General features: G+C 37.1%; 1 pseudogene; it reads right to left on the minus strand.

Annotated features, from left to right (window-relative positions):
- Window positions 1–373: 373 nt before the first annotated feature.
- Window positions 374–1,102, minus strand: LOC110345538 (large ribosomal subunit protein eL30 pseudogene; annotated as a pseudogene).
- Window positions 1,103–19,034: the final 17,932 nt, after the last annotated feature.

Here is a 19,034-nt window from a genome sequence, read left to right on the forward strand (position 1 = left end):
ATTACCCCTGACTTCAATTTCTGTTTGTAAAAATGAACTACTTGAATAACAAAAAGATAAAAATTAAATAAAGTCTGTACTTGAGAACCTTTATGATTCAATTTAGTAGTTCTCAAATAATAGCCTATGAACTCAGGCTTTATTTTGACATAGTTTCCATCAATTTTCCACTTGCAAAACAAGATATATGAGGATCATATAGTACCTTGTTCAGAAAGCCAAATGGAAAATCATATTCTTCCTTTCTATTGGTAATTATTTTCATTTTCTTGATATCTGCATTTATCTCTCCTGAAATTCTTTTTTTTGGGGGGGTACCGGGGATCGAACTCCAGACCTTGCGCTTGCGAGGCAGGTGCCGGAACCACTGAGCTAAATCCCCGGCCTTCTCCTGAAATTTTTAAAGCTTAGTTCATACTGAAAAAAAATTCCGAGAGACTTTATATTAAGTATTTAGAATTATATCATTAGCATTAAAATGGTAAATTTTTTCTTGGCACTGCATAAATATTCAAGTGATTTTTTTTTCTAAACAAGTCCTGGCAAGTTTTATTAAGGAAAAATCTTGCAGAGTTTGATTTTCACCAGTCTGTTCTGGCATGTTTCTAATTATTGCACAATCACCTGGATCAGTGACAGCTCATGTTCATAGTCTGTTGTATTCCCCCATGCTATGTCCAATTCAATGCCATTGCTATTGTAACGATGGATGATAATTTTGATTAATGTGGCATAGTTCTCTATTTCAGATTTCCTCAAATCCTCAAACGCTGAGCACCTGTTGGCAAGGTTGACCAATTTTCCTTTGCCTTGTCTGATTATCTTCAGAGTCTGTTTGTACACGAGCACATACTTTCCACTTTCCATAGAAAGTTGGAGCCTAGAGTTGATTGACTCCAGAGACTTTTGCATCTTCTTCGTGGCCACCATCTTTCTGTCTTCAGTGCAGGATGGCCCCCAATCAAGAGTAGCCACCAAGATGGTCAAGGAACGAGAAAGGAAGAAGTTCATTCTCACAGTGCAAGAAGCTCTTCATGGCAGAGCCAGGACACCAGGACACTATAGTGATTTGTTTTGAACTATTACTTGTATGTAGTTTTATTTTTTTAAATTATGCTCCTTTACATTCATTTATTTATTTATTTATTTATTTATTTTTGATACCAGGGATCGAACTCGGGACCTTGCCCTTGCAGGGCAGGCAGCAGAACCACTGAGCTAAATCCCCCGCTCTACTTGTATGTAGTTTTAAATGACAGGAATCTGATCCGGCTATTTTTAACACAAAAAGTGGGATAAGGGGAGTGGAGAGATATGAGAAGAACACAGGACTTGCCACAGGTTATTTTTGAATGTCACTGAACCAAAAAACCAAGGCAAGTTCAAGTTTCTTAACAATAAATCCATAGATCTTTTTCCTAGGTGTTAGGGTTTGTGTCTAGATGTCCCTCCAAAGCCCCATGCAGTCACAGGGCTTTTTCAGAAGTGGCTGAATCTAGAGTGTGTGATGCTGGGGTTAAGGGTGTGATTACTAAATCAGTCCACTGATTGTTTTGGCACCACTCTAATCGCAGGAGTCTGGATAAAATAAAAGGTACAGAAAGAGGCTTATCTTCTCTTGTTGCTTTTGCTACTGTGTGGGCGCCATGAACTGTTTCTCCTCTGCAATGCCTGCCCCTCTGCCATGTGCCACTCTGCCTTGGAGCCAGCCGACTGTGGCCTGAAACCTCTACAAACTGAGCTAAATAAACCCTTTCCCCTTTAACTTTGGGTGTCAGGTATTTTATCTTAGTAATGAGAGAAAAGTAAGACACTAGGCTACTACCATTAATATGACTCTGACTCCCAAACTCTGTATTGCTAGTTCCAGATCCTCAAATCCTGATAAGGAGTCTTGTTCCCTGAACTCAGGTCATGTCTATTTTTGAACCACAGGGCGATCTTTTCCTGCCTGAGCTTGCCGTGTGTCCTGCAGAGGGACTTCAGGGATGACAGCCTCTCTGTAGACCAAAAGCCACTCTTAAGTGTCTTTTACACTGACTGTTAATTCTCTTTCTGACAGGTGTCAATATTATTCTTTTTTCTCTCCTTAATATTTTATTTAATTTGCTATTCATTTGCACCCTCTATTTTTTAATTATTGCCATATTTTATCCATAAGCAAATCACTCATTTTCTTCTTCTCCATCCATATTTCAGCTCTTTGGGTTTACATTGATTTTAAACTCTACCTCCTGGCCAGGTGTGGTGGCACATGCCTGTAATCCCAGCACTCAGGAGGCTGAGGCAGGGGGATTTCTGTGAGTTCAAGGCCAGCTGGGGCTATATAGTGAGTTCAAGGCCAGCCTGAACTACATAGGGAGACCCTGTCTCAAAGATAAATAAATATTACCTCCTGGACATGTATTTTGGGTGTCCCTATTACTAGTATATATATAAAGTATCAAGCAGTGCCAAATAATTCATGACACTCAAATCTGGAAGACAATGTACTATATTTTAAATTAACACAGATTTCCACATTGATCTTTTTCTTAGAATTGCTCCTTATACTTTTCCAATTTTTACATGTCACAAATATTCTTTTTTTGACATGGCAAATTTAACCCAAAACTTATTTTTCTCCTCATGACACCCTCATAATAACATTCCTAATTAATATGAATAATTACAGTTAGCACCATGGATGTAGTACTTCATTTTATTTTTACAACAACATTATGGAAATCAGATTAAATGATGTTTGTTGCTCAAAAGAAAAAGAACAGGCAAACTGTTTTCCTTGTGGTTTGAGAACATCATTGGCAGCCATCTTTTAAAAATTACAATTTGTTCCTTGCTGTTCTGCATCTGATGTCAGTATAATTCCGTTTCTGCCTTCTCAAAGCCTGGAAAATAAAATATTAAGACTCCTACTAAAACCACAGATGTATTACTATTCTTGCCTTGTAGACATTGTATTAGTCAGCCTTTCATGACTACAACAAATACTAGGCAGGCTAACTTCTGAAGAAAAAGTATTTAGGTCATAGCTGGGAGGTTCAAAGGCACTGGCTCAGTTCTGGTGAGGGTCCTGACGGCTGTATCACATTGTGGCAAATGGGATTTGCAGGAGGAAGTGATCACATTCCTGGAAGACAGGAAGGCCAAGTCTAGCATCCGGCCATACAATTCAAGGACATGCCCTCCAAGTGACCTAAAGACCTCCCCACTAGGCCCGCCACTTAAAGATCCACCATTTCACCACCACCACCCAGAGTTACATGCTTCTAACCCATGGACCCTTGGTCCATAATAGATGTATTGAATTTTATTTCCAATCAGTGGTAATTCCTAATTTTCTCTGTAGTCATGGACATGGGCATGATGCTTTCATGAGCATGAGAAATGAAACTGCAATCATTCATTAGCCAGCTGCTTGCTTTGTGCCTTAGGTTACTGTATGTATACATTTTAATAAACTGTTCCAGTTATCCTTCCATTTTTCAACTGTATTCCTCTCGTTCTCTCTCTCTGAATAGGCTCATTCTCTGATCCTTTTGCTGGGGTTATCTTGGCTTCAAGTTGCTAATCTGACATGTGCTAAGATCAATATGTCTAAGAAATGCTTTTCACTCAGCTGGAATATTATCATTACAACCATTGTATACATAAGGAAACTGAGATATGGTGATGTTAAGTGTTTAAGGTCGCACCGCAGTTGGTAGAGGATTTTATACCCAAGTAATTTGATTCTAGGGTAGCATTGTCTAACAGGAATACAAGACATCATTGCTTATCAGTCTTTTGGCTAAGATCAAGTGTAGAAATATAATTCATGTATGTGCAATTTAAATTTTTCTAGTAGCCCATAAAAACAATAACGGGAGAAATTAATAATATATTATCTTCAGGCCAAGTATGCCTAAAATATTTCAATATTTGATTAATATGAAAATTAGTGAGATTCTGACAAAGCAAAACATATTCTTGAAATATAATATAGCAATCACACTGATATTTACCCAAAAGAGTTGAAAACTTATGTTCACACAAAAACATGGTTATTTATAGCACCTTTATTGTTGCTAAAAGTTTGAAAGCAATCAAGATGCCCTTCAGGGCAAAGGGCTAAACTGTGGTATATCCTGACAATGAAATAATATTTAGAGTAAAAAATAAGCTATCAATCCCTGACAAGACATAAAAAAACTTAAACGCATATTATTAAATGAAAGACACCAATCTGAAAAGGCCACATCTGTATGATTCCAAGTATGATTCTTTCTTCCTGAAGAAGGAAAAATGATGGCGATAGTAAAAAGATCCATCATTGCTAGGTTGGGGAGGGGGGATGAATAGGAAAAGCACAGGGGACTTTTGGGCAGCAATAATACTCACCATGATGTTGAAATGGTGGATACGTCTCATTATACACTTGTTCAATCCATAGACTATAGAACATAAGAAATAAACCCTGGTAAAAACTATTGTGTTTGGGTGATAATGATGTGTCCATGTAAGTTCATCTGTTCTAACAAATGTACCACTCTGGTAGGGTGCATTGATAATAGGAGAAGCTATGCATGGGAGGAAGGAAGTGATGTACAAGATATCTCTGTACCTTGCTTTCAGTTGTGCTATTAACCCAAAACTGTTCTACAAAAAGAGTCTACAAAAAAATGTCTCAATATTTTTTTTCTAAAATTCCTAGAAATGCCTAGTGGTTAAGAATGTTCTCCATAATGTTTTCTGGGGGGTTTTCTTGCCTAGGGCTAACAGTTGATGAGACAATTTATTTTATTTTAACAGCTGATTATTTCTCCACTTTGCCTCACTCCCCCCACCCCATTCAATCAGCAGCTCTTTTGCCCCGATGGTATGTATACATAAAATTGTGTATACAATTGGGAGAATGAGGGCAGAACCTTCATCGTCACTATGTAAGGATTGTTTTGAAATCTATAGCTCCTTAGTCATCATAGTCTCTTTCAGATATCAACAAATCAAACCTTATTGACTGGACTGATTTGGGTGGATGTGGAGAAGAGTTTTCAAGTTGACAGAGATGGGCTAACTAGTCCTTCTGACTTTTTACATGAGAGGCATAAAATAATATATATGCATATATTTGAAATTATCTTCAAAGACTGGAAAGTAAGACAAGTAGTTAAGAATCACCTGATCTCCAATAATGGCATGATATTGTGGCAATCAAGGAAAACTTGCCAGTCATGAAAAAGTCATAAAACCTGGAGTTTTTCAAGACACAGTTTTTGATATATTCTGTCTCAGTACCTCCTGTTTCTTACTTCCTACTTCTCCTGGAAAAGAGAAGGTTAATATTGTTGTTGATCATTTAAATTTTTAGGGCTTGCTGAATATCTTTTCCTGTAGTGCTTCCTTTAAGTTCTTGCCTACGTGACTGCTTTAAATTGTGGCATTCCCAAAGTTTGAGGCATCCCCTGCCTCTGGGAATCCAAAAAGAAAGAAGAGTTTAATGAAGAGAGAGATTTCAAACACTTTTCTTCATAGAAAGTCCTACTAAATCCATTGTGAACTTTATACTCAAAGCTCACTGGCCATATTTCAAATGCTCAGTGGCCACACAGGGCTGGTGGCACTGTATCATACAGGAGAGCTCTGTACTGATTGCTAATCTGTAATGTCCCCTGGTGTATTAAATGCATTTTTTTAACTTACAATGAGCTTGTTAGGGAACCTTGTCCTAAATCAAGGGCCATCTATATATGTGAGAGTTGCCTTCTTTTCCCAGTTGCCTTCAATACTGAAACCCCAGTCTTATTTGTCATTGTACATACCACCTCACAGAAGACTTAAAGTAGATTGATTGTAGGCAGGTGTGGGGTTTTTCGGCCTTTAGTTTAAAGGTATGTTTTACCTTCAATAGGTGTATGATAGTGACGTCTAAAAGAAAGCCCATATCTCTAAAGATTTATAACATGTTGAACAGAAGAAAATTAAGAATGCATCTTTCTTCTAGATTGTCTCTTTTAAGACATCCAGAAGAGAAAATTACTTTGACAAGTTTTTCAAGTTAAATTTGTTTAGGTAAACATACTAATCCTTAAGTAAATTCAGCCCCTAGATCCAGAAATGGACTTTGAATTCCAGTTCTCTGCACATGCTATAACTGCTCACGTACTACTCTTACTACCACTACAGTTCTTGTTACTGAGGACTTGTCAAACACCAGCAATTGAAATCCTATCTTTATGTTATTTAGAGGTCAAAGAAAGTGAAATTCACTTTCAAGTAAAATTATAAAAACTATTCTAAAATTTTTATATCAGGCTTTTTTATTTGAGCAATTGAGTTATCAAATAAATACTGCAGAAAAACTAAAGAGGAGAAATTGAAAAACACTTTAGGAGACAAAATTGTTGCTATTTTTCTGGATCAATAGGAGAGACTTGTTAAATAGCAACATCAAAATAATATACTTTATGTAGAAATTGAATAAAATGGAATCAATTTACTAATAAAACTTCCATTTATATGTTTGTAAAATACTATCCTGAGATTTATAATTACAATTGTATCACGTTTCCATCTGAGCACTGACATAATCATTCAACTAGTCACATTAAAACTAAAAAAAAACAACAAAAACTAAAAATAATGTTCAAAATTATTTTAGAAGACAAATTTCTTGCTGGATTCTTTCAGTGAACTTAAGTTGTTTTGTTGGTAACCATAAGAATAAAAATACTGTAATTGCTCTGTCAATAAGTACAAAAATGGAAACAATTTTAAAATTTGCATTGAAGTAATCCACAGTTATAAAACAGTATTTTAAGAATTATAATTCTACCTTTCATTTGCTGCATGAAATGATCACCTAATGGCAATGAAGTTGAGAGAAAATATCAGAATTACTTTAGAAGAAAACAAAAATGTAGTTTTTCTTATGATTCTGATTTTTGGAAATAAGCTCCTTGGAAAGTTGGATCAACTCTGAAGATGCATCACTTCTATTTTCAAGTTGTGTGAACAAAAGACAAAATCCAGCACTTGTGAAGATATATTGTTGGGCATCGACATCATCTGAGGAAAGAATTGTTGGGGAGTCCATACTGGCTTTTTAGAGAACAGAGCATGATAGGAGGTCCTCCTGTCAGAAACCTTCCTCCAAGGACTGATCTGTGACATCTGACCTCCATATTCTTTGCAACTCCGTATTCCTAGGAGGAATATGAGGCAGAATATCAGGGGATGCCTCACCACCTGACTGAGGGTACAGCAGAGGATGAAAGAATAATACATAAAAGACAAAAGGCTTACATAAATGAGGGTCCAGGACTTGATCTTAGCTCTTCCTGGCTAAGACCATGAGCTCCAAACTTGTTAGTATTTATTGATCACACAACATGGCAGGGGCATAAAGGCAGATGCAGGGAACAGGGGAGGGTAAGGCCAGGCTTGTGCATTCTTGTAAAGGACAGGTCATAGTTAACAAGCCACCTGTGGTATCTTTAGCTAACATTTGATGTGGGAGAGCAACCGCACAAGTCATAAGTCCTTAGCTGTAGTGTCATCTTGCCATCAGAGACATCACAGTATCACTGATCATCGAGATCTTAATTGTGACCATTGGCATAGGGAGTTCTGCTTCCATATGCCAGCCAAAGGCTCATCTGTCAAGTCACATAGGCCTTGAATTGACTCACAAATTAATCAATAGCAAATTTATAAGCCAATTCAATAATATTTTATAATCTGCCCAGCTCAGTCTCAAGCTGGTCTCTTGAAGCAGAACAGAACCTAGGCAGCTGCCTCCCATCCAAGTGGAAGGATTGAATCCATCATAACTCAATGATCAAGATCACAGTGATGTCATTTCTATTACCCTCCATTCTGATGATGTGTGTGTCTCAGGGTTATTGAAGGAAGGTCCTGAGCATCTTTCAGCCTGAGGAGCACGAAGAGTTCTGTCTTGCTGTTGCAGAGGTATTTCTGTGTTGGAATGGAAATAGCCTAAGAGAGGAGTCTGGTTTCACCCAGTTTGAATCCTGAATCCCTGAGTCATCCCATGCTCATGCTCCTCTTCCTTTGTATGTGGGGAATCCCAGTATTTCTCTAACGTTTGCCAAATGGCCTTTCTGAAATATCAGGAACATTAAAGATACTTTTCTCAGGGTTAAAACTTAAATTCTTCCTAAATCACAATTTCTCTGAACTATGAATTTTATTTCCTTAAGTAATCGAAATTTTTCTCAGCTAGTAGCATTCTTAACCAAATGTCAAGGACATTTTTTTTTCATGAAAATGAGTATGTCCCAATGGTTTGTTTTGATTTTTCTGGAACAATTTTGGCTTATATTCTGAAGGTATCTAGTTCTTCATAACCATGAATGTTTTTTTATCTGCCTGGAAGGTATTTGTTATGACTTATGTCTAGATGTCCCCCCAAAGCCTCATATAGTCCTATGTGGGACTTTTCAGAGCTGACAGGATCTACAGTGTATGTTGCTGGGATCAAGGAAGTGATGCTGGGATTGATTCACTGTGTGATGCCAGGATTAAGGGTGTGAGGGCTCCCTGGAGGGCAGGTAGAATGGATAAAATATAAGAGACAGAAAGAGGGATGCTGTTGTTTGTTGCTTGTTGTTCGCTATTTGGTGCCTTCTGCCTGCTCTGTGATGCCCCTCTGCCGTGCCACCCTGCCTTAGAGCCAGCCAACTACAAACTGAAACCTCTACAAACTGTGAGATAAATCAACCTTTCCTCCTTTAACTTTGGGTGCCAGGTATTTTGTCTCAGCAACAAAAAAAAAGTAACCAAGACAGAATTCTTCTCTTTCTTTCCATAATAAATCACTTTAAATTGAGTATTACATCATCATTTTATTTTATTTTTTTGGTACTGGAAATCAAACTCAGGACTTTGCACTTTCAAGGCAGGTGCAATGCCACTGAGCTAAATCCCCAGCCCCAAAACTTTATTTTAATAAGGCAGCTTAGTAATAAATTTAAGTTTCTGCTGAAGCTTTGGGATCTCACTTTCAAACTGAATTTTTCTGATTGCAATGAAGCTAGAATATTTTTGAGACTTTTAATATTATAAGTTTATTTGTTACTTTAATTTCTTCAATAATTTAGCCTATATTTGATTGCTTTTTTCCTATAAGAGTCTTCAAAGACACATTTTCCTATGCCACATTAATTCAATTTCTTTAAAACTCTATTTTAATAATAGATATAAATCTTCATGACCCTGTATTAGGTAATGCTTTCTTAAGTGTGACACCAAAGGTGTAAGTAATGAAAGAACTGTTAAATTGAACTTCATCAAAAGTAAAAACTTTGCTATATTTAAGGACTCTTATCAATAAAGTAAAAAGACAACTCACAGAATGGGAGAAGTTATTTGCAAATCATAGATCTAATAATGGCCTAGTATCCAGAATATATAAAGAACTTTTGCACCTCTACAGCAGAAAGACTCATTAAGGATGGAAAAAGTAGATGAATAGGCATTTCCCTAAAGAAGATATGTAAATGATCAATAAGCACATGAAAACATTGTCAACATCATCAATTGTCAAGGAGATGTATATCAAAACCACAAGGAGACACCATCTGATGCTCACTCAGGATGGCTGTCACAATAATTACTTTAATAAATAGAAGATAACAAGTATTAGAATGATGTGAAAACACTGAATCTTCATAGCCCACTGGTAGAAATGTTAAATAGTGCAGCCACTGAGGAAAAGTCTCCTTAAAGTGTTAAAGAGTTACTACATGACTCAGCAATTGCATTCCTCAGCATATACCCAAAAGAACTGAAAACATGTGTTCAAACAAAAAATTAACACAGGAATGTTAACATAGCATTATTCATAGTAGGCAAGAAGTGGAAACAAGCCAAAAATCCATGAGTGGAGGAGTGTGGATGAACAAAGTGTGGCAGAGTCACACAGTGCAATATTATCCAGCCATAAAAGTAATGAAGTACATCCATGCTACAACATGGATGAATTTTGAGAACGTTATGCTAAATGAAAGAAGCTACACAAATAAACCACAGAATGCATGATTCCATTTATACGAAATGTCTAGAGTAGACAAATCCACAGAGACAAAGAAAAGTAGGTGGTGGAGGAAAGCAGGAATGAGGGGTAACAGATTAATGGGCACAAAGCTTCTTTGGGGTGACAAAATGTTCTGAAATCAGTTAGTGGTAATGGTTGCACAACACTGTGAATGCGCTAAAAACTACTGATTTTTTTACTTTAAAATGGTTAAAGTGATGAATTTTTCACCTCAGTAAGAAAAATTCTATTTTATGGCCAGGCATGGTGATGCATGTCTGTAATCCCAGCACTTGGGAGCCTGAGGTAAGAGAATCTCAATGAGTTTAAAGCCAGCCTGAATTACATAATTACAGCCTATATCCACAGAAAAATTCTATTTTACTAATTTTCTACACAATATCCCTTTTCTGATGCACTAATTAGAGTCCTGATCCAAGATTCTGTTCATATTCTCTTAGCCAAAAACAGCAGCCTCTCATTTCTTGTAAGTTTGTTTGTTGTTGTTTTTCTTTTTTCCGGTACCAAGGATCGGAACTCAGGACCTTACCATGCAGGTGCAGTGCCACTGAGCTAATCCCCAGCCATGTTTGTTTGTTTATACAGTTTACTCACTTCCTTTTCATCCTTTAGCTTCCTGTGAATGCAGGTTTGTGCTTTCATGAAGATTTGCATTTATTCAAACCATCCTTTATGGTCATCTTAAGTTTTACTTCATTTATCTGATATGTATTTTAAGGCTGTTTTAGTTGCAACTAAAGACTATTTAGTTCCAAATACCAAGTGTCATCTTGTCAATCATCAGCTCAACCTATTCCAAATAAATGGATTTCTATTCAAAATCTTTCTTTTAGCCCTCAAGTAAAGGATTAGATATTTGCATATTTTTGTTAAATACCACTAGTTTTGCATTTATGATCATTGTTCTCAAATCTGGCTTACATTAAAGACTGAAATCTTTGAAATTGTATTTGTATGGTGAATTCTTCTCCTGGAGGAAGACAGAAACTCCAACGGCCAGTTCTTTGTGTTTAAAGTTCGATTTAATAATTAATAACCTTATTATGGCTGAAAATATCCTTGTATCCAGAACAGTTTGTGGTGACCTACACAAAGGTCTGAGAGGTATGGCTCTAATTCACTCTCTCAAGGCCCAGACACCAGCGGAAGTTCCCTTTCCTCAGGGAGGCTTTTGTAACACCACACCCTAGGTCAGCTCCTTAATTATGAACTCCAAAGAGGTCTGCTCCTTCCCTTCAAAGACGTAGTTTATAATCACATCTCCACCCAGAGGTAGTTATTATCCTGAACCTGGTGTTAAGGCTGTCTTTGTTTTCTTTGGAGCTCACTGTACATGTCAGTAGCTTTAAACAACATATTATTCAATTTTGTCTGTTTTTCAAATTATGTCAATTAAATTAGGTCGCATGTGGCTTTCTGTGATTTCTTAGTTTTCCCTCCATGTTTCAGGATTCATCCATTAATTATGTGTGATTATAGTGTCTTAATTTTCACAGCAGTATAAAATCCCATGATACAAATAGAGCGCAATTTTCTAATCTTTAATGTTAACAGAAATTTCCATTTTATCAGTGTATTTTTCATCTTACAACCTATTAAGAGCTACTTGGCAATGAAGTTTCTTAAGTATCTAGCACCTCACATAAGCAAAGAATTATTTTTTTAGTTAAAATTTGGGAGTAAATTGCTTATCATGGACACACGCTTGTTTGACTTTACTGGGTGTCATAGTCTGCTTCCTTCTGTTATGTCAGAACACCGCAGACTAGGTAATTTAAAAACAATAGAAGTTTATTTGGATCACAATTCTGGGGACTGGAAAATCCAAGTGCATGGTGCTAACATATGGTGATGGCCTTTGGCCTGCTTCATAACAGGGCAGAAGGGCAAGCAAATGCTCAGGAGACAGGATGGAAGCTGAACTTATCCTTTTTTCTCAAGCCTACTCAGCATAAGTAACCCACTTCTGAGATAATGGCATTAATGAATCCTAATCACCTCTTAAAGGTGCAATCTCTTGATTCTGTCATGACAGTAATTAAATTTCAACATAAGTTTTGGAGGAGACTTTCAAGCCATAACATTGGATGGTGTCAAAATGCATTCCTGTTTCTGTAGCAAATTACAGCCCTACCAGGAATATATGATCTACACTGCTCCGTATTCTCCTTAAAGCTATTGTCTTATTTTTACCTTGGTGTCAGTCTGGTGAGTTGAATTGGTTTCTCATGGTGGCTTTAATTTGCTCTTACCTGATTGTTAATGATACTGAATCTTTTTCCTCTATATTTCTAGGGATTTTAATTTCATCTTCTGTGAAGCATCCTTTTGCCCAATTTTAATTGAAGTGTTTTTCATATTGGTGTGTAGGACTTACTTTTATATTATGAACTCCAATATTTTGTACAGTATACATGTTGTGAGTATCTTTTCCAAGTAATAACTTTTCTTTTTCTTCCTTTTATTATGCATTTGGAACAGAAATTCTTAATTCTGATGATGTTTAATTTATTATCTTTTTAGGGATTCTTTTTGTGTCATAAAAAATCTTTCCTTAACCTAAGGTCATAAAAGTACTCTATATTTTCTTATAAAAATTCTAAGGTTTACTTTTCATATTTAAATGTCTGATCTATATGACTTTAAGTTTGAATACAGTGTGAGGTAGAAACTCATTTTCATCTATGTTTATCTCTCATGTAAAACAAGCCTGGAGGTAGGAAATCCAGCAATTCTACTCTATGGGATATGTTTTAGAAAGATAGTTTTGGACATATGAACTAGGAGAAATGTATGAACATTATTTGCAAAACACTGGAAATGCTCCTTAATACCCATGAGTAATATAGTGGGAAATTACTTTGGTATGTGTGTCTAAAATAGCATACCATATAGCATTAACAATAAAAGATCTATAGCAACACATGTCCAAATCAATAAATTGTTCCAGAACATTTTACTTTGAGAAAAAAAACCCAGGCTATAGAACTCATAAGTATGCTTCCATTTCTACAACATTCAAAAATAGACAAAATTGAATAATATATTACTTATAGATACATGTACATGTGATTAAACTGTAAAGAAAAGCAGGACTATGGTTAATAATAAATTCAAAGCAGTGATTATCATAGGGAAGGAAGGAGATATATCAAGTCAGAAGTGGACACACAACATGCTTCAGGGCTATTGGCAATCTTTCTCTTCAGCTGGGAGATGGGACATGTCTCTCTTTTATTTCCAATTCCAGGTACTCCCTACTATTGTTCCCAGTGTTATCTTCATGAAGCCTGGTTTTAATTATGTGGTATTTGTGAGCTTCTCACCTGCCAACCACCCTTTAAGTATTTGGGTTCCTAGGCTTCTATCCTAGGCCCTCTTCATATCTCATGTTACTGGATGATCTCAGCAGGTGATTTCATCTATTTCCATGATTTTTAACTTCCATTTCAGTGGTAATGATTCACAAATTTGTGTCTTTCCGAAACTTCAGACCCATGTATATAGCTACTGATCAGACATTTCCACTTGCATGTTCCATTGTGTCTCAGACTCAGCATGTCAAAAACTTAACTCATCACCTACCCAATTTCCCCTTCCCAGCAGCTTCTCCTGTATTCTGCTTAGCTGTCCATGGCCAGTATTTAGAAATTTCCCACAACTATTTCTTTCTTCTGACCCTTCCCCAATTATAGTCAGTCACATCACACCCTGTCAATGCTACCTCAGTCACATCTCTTAAAGATACATTCTGAACATTTGGCAACACATCTTAAAGTGTTAATAATATGTGTTATTGGCTCAACTGTGTCTCCCTGAAATTCACATGTTGAACGAGGAGCACCTCAAAATGTGATTTTATTTGGAAACAGGGTCATTGTCGATGTAGTTAGCTTAAGGTAAGGTAGTACTAGAGTATGTTAAGCTCCTAATGCAGTATCGCCAGTATCCTTACCTAAAGGAGAGATCTGGACACAGACATGCACACAGGGAGAATGCCACATGGAGATGAAGGTAGAGACTGGGGAAATGAAGCAGAGCCCTGCTGACACCTTAATCTCTAATACATTGTGGCCTCCAGGACTCTGAGACAATAAATTTCTGGTTTTTATGCCACTCAGTTTGTAGGTTGTGGTTCCATAAGCCCTAGGAGAATAATACAATATACAAACTTTGATCAGAATTTTCACACCTAGCGATAATTCCTATGAAAATAATTGCTCAAGAGAACAAAGGAGTTCATGCAAGGACGTTGACAGCGATAGTGTTTATGATCGTACAAGAGGAGAAATAGCCATTTTTATAGTAGGAGACAAAGTTCATATATATAACAGTATATTCAGCAATGGAAAGTCACCTAGCTTTCAATATAATCATGTCTGCATAAAGCAGAAGAAAGATATTTACAGTATACTTAACGTACTTAAAAGGGACTACAAAACAGTGACAAGTATATATTATGAAACTATTTAGGGAAGATTGTATTTATGTATGTTATAAATGCACAGAAAAAGTCTAAAAGTATATCAATGTATTTACAAGAGTAGAATTTTAGTTAATTCACAGTTTTGCTTATCCATATTTTCTTGAGATGTGGTTAAAAAACTAACCTGTAAGTGTAGCTTGTTTTCCTTCTCCCCACAAAATGTCTAATGAAATTCACAATCCCTCTTACCTGGTGAAGGAGGAAGAAAAAGTCAGAGGAGAGGAGGAAGGAGAGGAAAAAAAGGAAGTTAATTTGATCTATAAAGATACTAGGGTAAAAAATATTAGGGAATTTAGAAAACAAAATACCAATGAGAACTCTAAGAAAAAGGGTTGGGAGGTAGAGTTATGAAAGAGATGCTCCAAAATGATATAGGGTATAAGAGAATTGTGAAAGAGAATATTAGCATAGGAAAGGTTTTCCTAGTGGGGGGGGGATTCTTTTTTTAAAAAAAAATTTTTGAGCAATCCAAATTAAAGCACAATTTCATTTTTTATTACATTTACCTGTTCGAATTATACTTCTTTGAATGCCACATTACATGGAGAAATGACTAGGATTTATAGAGGTGACATTATTTTTCTACAATAAACTCTGTAGATTTCAGTTCAAACTAAAATATGCAAGAAATATTACTTTATTTTTCTATGTCTAGATTTAATTTTTATTATCCTTCCCAGTGGTAAAAACAGCCTCAAACATTGTGAGCTTTCTATTTGAAGTGACGTTTTAGTGGAGGAAGGGGCAGGTGGAGGCTTACGTAATGTTGAACACATGTGGGCTGTATCTATAAATCTCGTATCTTAAGGCGATGTTGAATACATGAGGGATATATCTATATATCTCATGTCTTAAGACAATGACAGACTTTTTTCAATTCTGGGGATGAAACCCAGCAATATTCCTACCCTTGACAGTGACATCTTTTGAGTTGTGTCTTGTTCCATCCTGTCACTTTTATTAATTTCAAATACCCTCCTGACAGCACACCTGTCTTTTGCCTGTACCAGGCACTATTGCCTACTTCCGTGTACACCACTGAAAACTTGAAGATCTCCAGCATCCTCTCTTTAATCTCAGCTGCCTTTCAGGCAAAAGTCAAAGACCAAATCACTCTTATTTTTCAGTTCTTTGTCTTTTCTAATGCTGTTCCCTCTGCCTGGAATCCCTCCCACACCATACCATACTTTATCTTGTTTACTTCTTCCCTTTAAGATTCAGCCCAGTACAGCCTTCCCCAGGAAGCTCCTCTTCTCACTTAAGGTTGAGTCATGTGCTCCTCCTTGGATTTCTCCTAAATACTGAATTCCTGCATTGGCCACTACTCTGTTCATGAGTCTATCTCTCTCAGTTACTGTGTGCAAAGCAGTATTATTCAGTTTCATATTTCCAGAATTTAGGGAAATACAGATCCTCCTCCATGTACAGCAGGGCTACACTGTGATTAAGCTATCATAGGTTGAAAATATCAGAAGTCAAAGATGGATTTAACACACTCAGCCTACAGAATAGCACAGCTTAGCAACACAGTACACTGTGGAGTATCAGGTGGTTCCCCTTGTAACAGAGTGGCTGAGTGGGTACTGTAGTTTGCTATCACTGCCCAGCATCATGAAAAAAATATCTTACCACATATTGTTAGGCCAGGAAAAGATCAAAATTCAAAATCTGAAGTATGTGTCTATTGACTGTGTACTGCTTTTGCACCATTGGCAATGCCAACCATTTTAAGTCAGAGACCATCTGTACTTGTTACAACAGTATGACCTGATGGCAAAGGTATTTACATTGTGTTGGGACATAAAGTTTAAATTCTTAAAAAACATTTATTTTCATGGAAAAATAATATTTGGATGGAGCATGCCTTTAGTACCTCCTCCTTTTTTCTTTCCTGTGGCCCTTTAGAAACTCTTGTGAACTTTCCACATATCTTTTAATGTGGAGGTTGGTCTCCACCTTGATTCTGCAACATTCACAACGTAGAAGACATTTTTGAGTTTTAAACAATGTCTTTCTACGAACCTCTGCAGGGCGTTTTGTTTCATTAAGAAAATGACAGAACCTAAGATTCAATTATTATTATATTCATTTACCTCTGCCAGTTAATAGTGAAGGAATTCAGAAATCTGAGCTAAAATAATCGGAACTTTAAAAAGGCACTTGAAATTCATGACAGCTGAAGCTGGGACATTTAAAATACCCATGACAGGGAACCAAATTGTGAATTATTCTCTCTGAAATCACCAAAGAGATGTACTCTAAGACAATTCCCATTCCAGGGAAAATATAATCTGATTCTCTCTTCCTATCACCACCATTTACAACCCCCCACCAAGTCTTACAGATACTTTCTTCCCAGTGTCTCTCATAACCATTCCTTTGTTTTAATTATAACAATGTTTTGAATGTCCCATCACACCATGTCATGTCTTTCGCAGTGTTTTCTTATGTAGTATTCTAGTGCTGAAATTTCAGGAAAGGCTAGAAGTACTGGTGTGCTGGTAAATGTTTCACAACTCATCCCAAGGGTCAATCATTTCCCGCCTTTTAAAACTCTCTGCTACACTGGGCATGATGGTGCTTGCCTGTAAATCCAGTACTTGGGAGGGTGAGGCAAACAGATCACAAGTTTAATCCCAGCCTCCAGACTCTCTGGAGAAAGCTTTGTTAGTATCACTTGCCAATTGCCATGGTGTAAATAATGCCACTGAGGCAGAGTTTGAGCTCTCAACTTGATGTCACTGAATGGGGAATTGGTAAAAGGCAGATACCACTGGCTTTCATGAGCCAATGCCAGCTGCAGGATGTCAGCTCCAGCACCTCACTGGCTGGAAAATTAATTTTTCTCAAGTACCACCTAAATCAGCCTACCTTCTAATTCAGAAATCAATTTGAACCTCTACTGCCTATTATAGAAACAGAAAAAAAAATCATTCTTTCTACTTTTCTCTCACCACAAATATTGTATTAGGTCACTTTATTGGAAATTGTGTTAGCCATTTAAAGGATTGCTCTGCTCACCACCACCACTCCCAAACCCTGTCCAGAATTCTCCACACAGCACCCAGAGAGGTATTTGTTTGTTGTGGTACTGGGACTGAACATAAGGCCCTTGCACTGAGCTGCACATCTCCAGCCTTTTTTAAAATTTTGAGACAAGGTCTTGCTAAGTCTCTAGGCTGGGATTAAACTTGTGATCTGTTTGCCTCACTCTCCCGAGTACTGGATGTACAGACACGCGCCATCATGCCCAGTTTAGCAGAGAGTTTTAGAAGGCGGGAAACGATTGACCCTTGGGATTAGGGTAAAATGCTGCTGAGAAGTAGAACAAGATTAGGATTGACAAGGGACCAGTGATACTGGCAAGGAGGAAGTGTTCGATGAAGAAGTTGAGACACGGCCTGTCAACAACTTTTCAGAAGGCTTTTGCAGTGTTGGGGGTGATGATTTTAAGGCATAAAGTCTAAGTGAGGATTTAAAAAGAAAGATTGCCATTCTAAGCATGTTTGTGTGATACTGGAAATTATCCAGTAGAAGGCAAAGTTCACAGTACATGATAGAAAAAGTGTTACTGGAAGTTCTAAATCCTTGAGAAAGCAAGGGAGGCTGAGGTTTAGATTGCTCATGACAGATCTGATATTTGGTCTGAGTATGGTAAACTTTCCCACTGTATAAGAAAAAATAATGCCCAGAATATCACAACAGTTGGCCATTTCATCGTGGAAATGTGAGGAATGTTACAGAGCATTTCTGTTTTCTCAGCTACTCACAGAGCTGATAATGTATGGAGGAGAAACAAGATGGTGGTGTGGAAGGGTTAAGAAGTAAGCAGGGCATGCCATTCTGGCCACTTGGGTGGTAGAAAGCAAACATCAGGATAATGCAATGGGTTTGTGGAGTAGTGCCAACAGCCACAAACTATGATTTGTGGTTGGTTGGTTGTGCCATTTGTGCAACCATATCAGCTGCTCAAGGGCAGGTCCAGGTGTTGAACAGATAAGGGAGAAAGAGAGTTAAAAATGTTTAGATGCAACACATTTAAATGACAGAGGCTAAAACCTGTGGTGGGTAAAGGCAGTTGTAAGGACAGGGGAATAGGCAGAGTTGGTAGTGGATTAGAAGCTTTATGTGGCAAACTCAAGAGTATAGGCCCTAAAAAGAAAATAATGAAGAGGCAGAATCTTTGTAGTGGGTGGTCGGAGTGAAAGATGCTTGAAAATGAGGCATTTAGAAGTTGATGATGGCAGTTTGAGAGGTGGCTATGTAAGTAGAATGGAAGAAAAGATCATTTAAGGGAAGAAAGAGGGAATGGGGAGCAACTGCTTTCCAGGCACAAGATTCTTTTTTTTTTAAATAATGAGAATGTTTTTGGAAGTAGATAGCAGGAATGGATACACCTTGTGAATTAATCCCACTCAAATCCTTTAAAACTATTCATTTAAAAATTGTTAATTTTGGGCCATGGATTTAGCTCAGTGGTTCCAGCACCTG

The sequence above is a fragment of the Heterocephalus glaber genome, unplaced genomic scaffold (assembly GCF_053883595.1).
Source record: "Heterocephalus glaber isolate CG9 unplaced genomic scaffold, H.glaber_assembly_v1.0 deba00001606, whole genome shotgun sequence".
NCBI lineage: Eukaryota > Metazoa > Chordata > Mammalia > Rodentia > Bathyergidae > Heterocephalus > Heterocephalus glaber.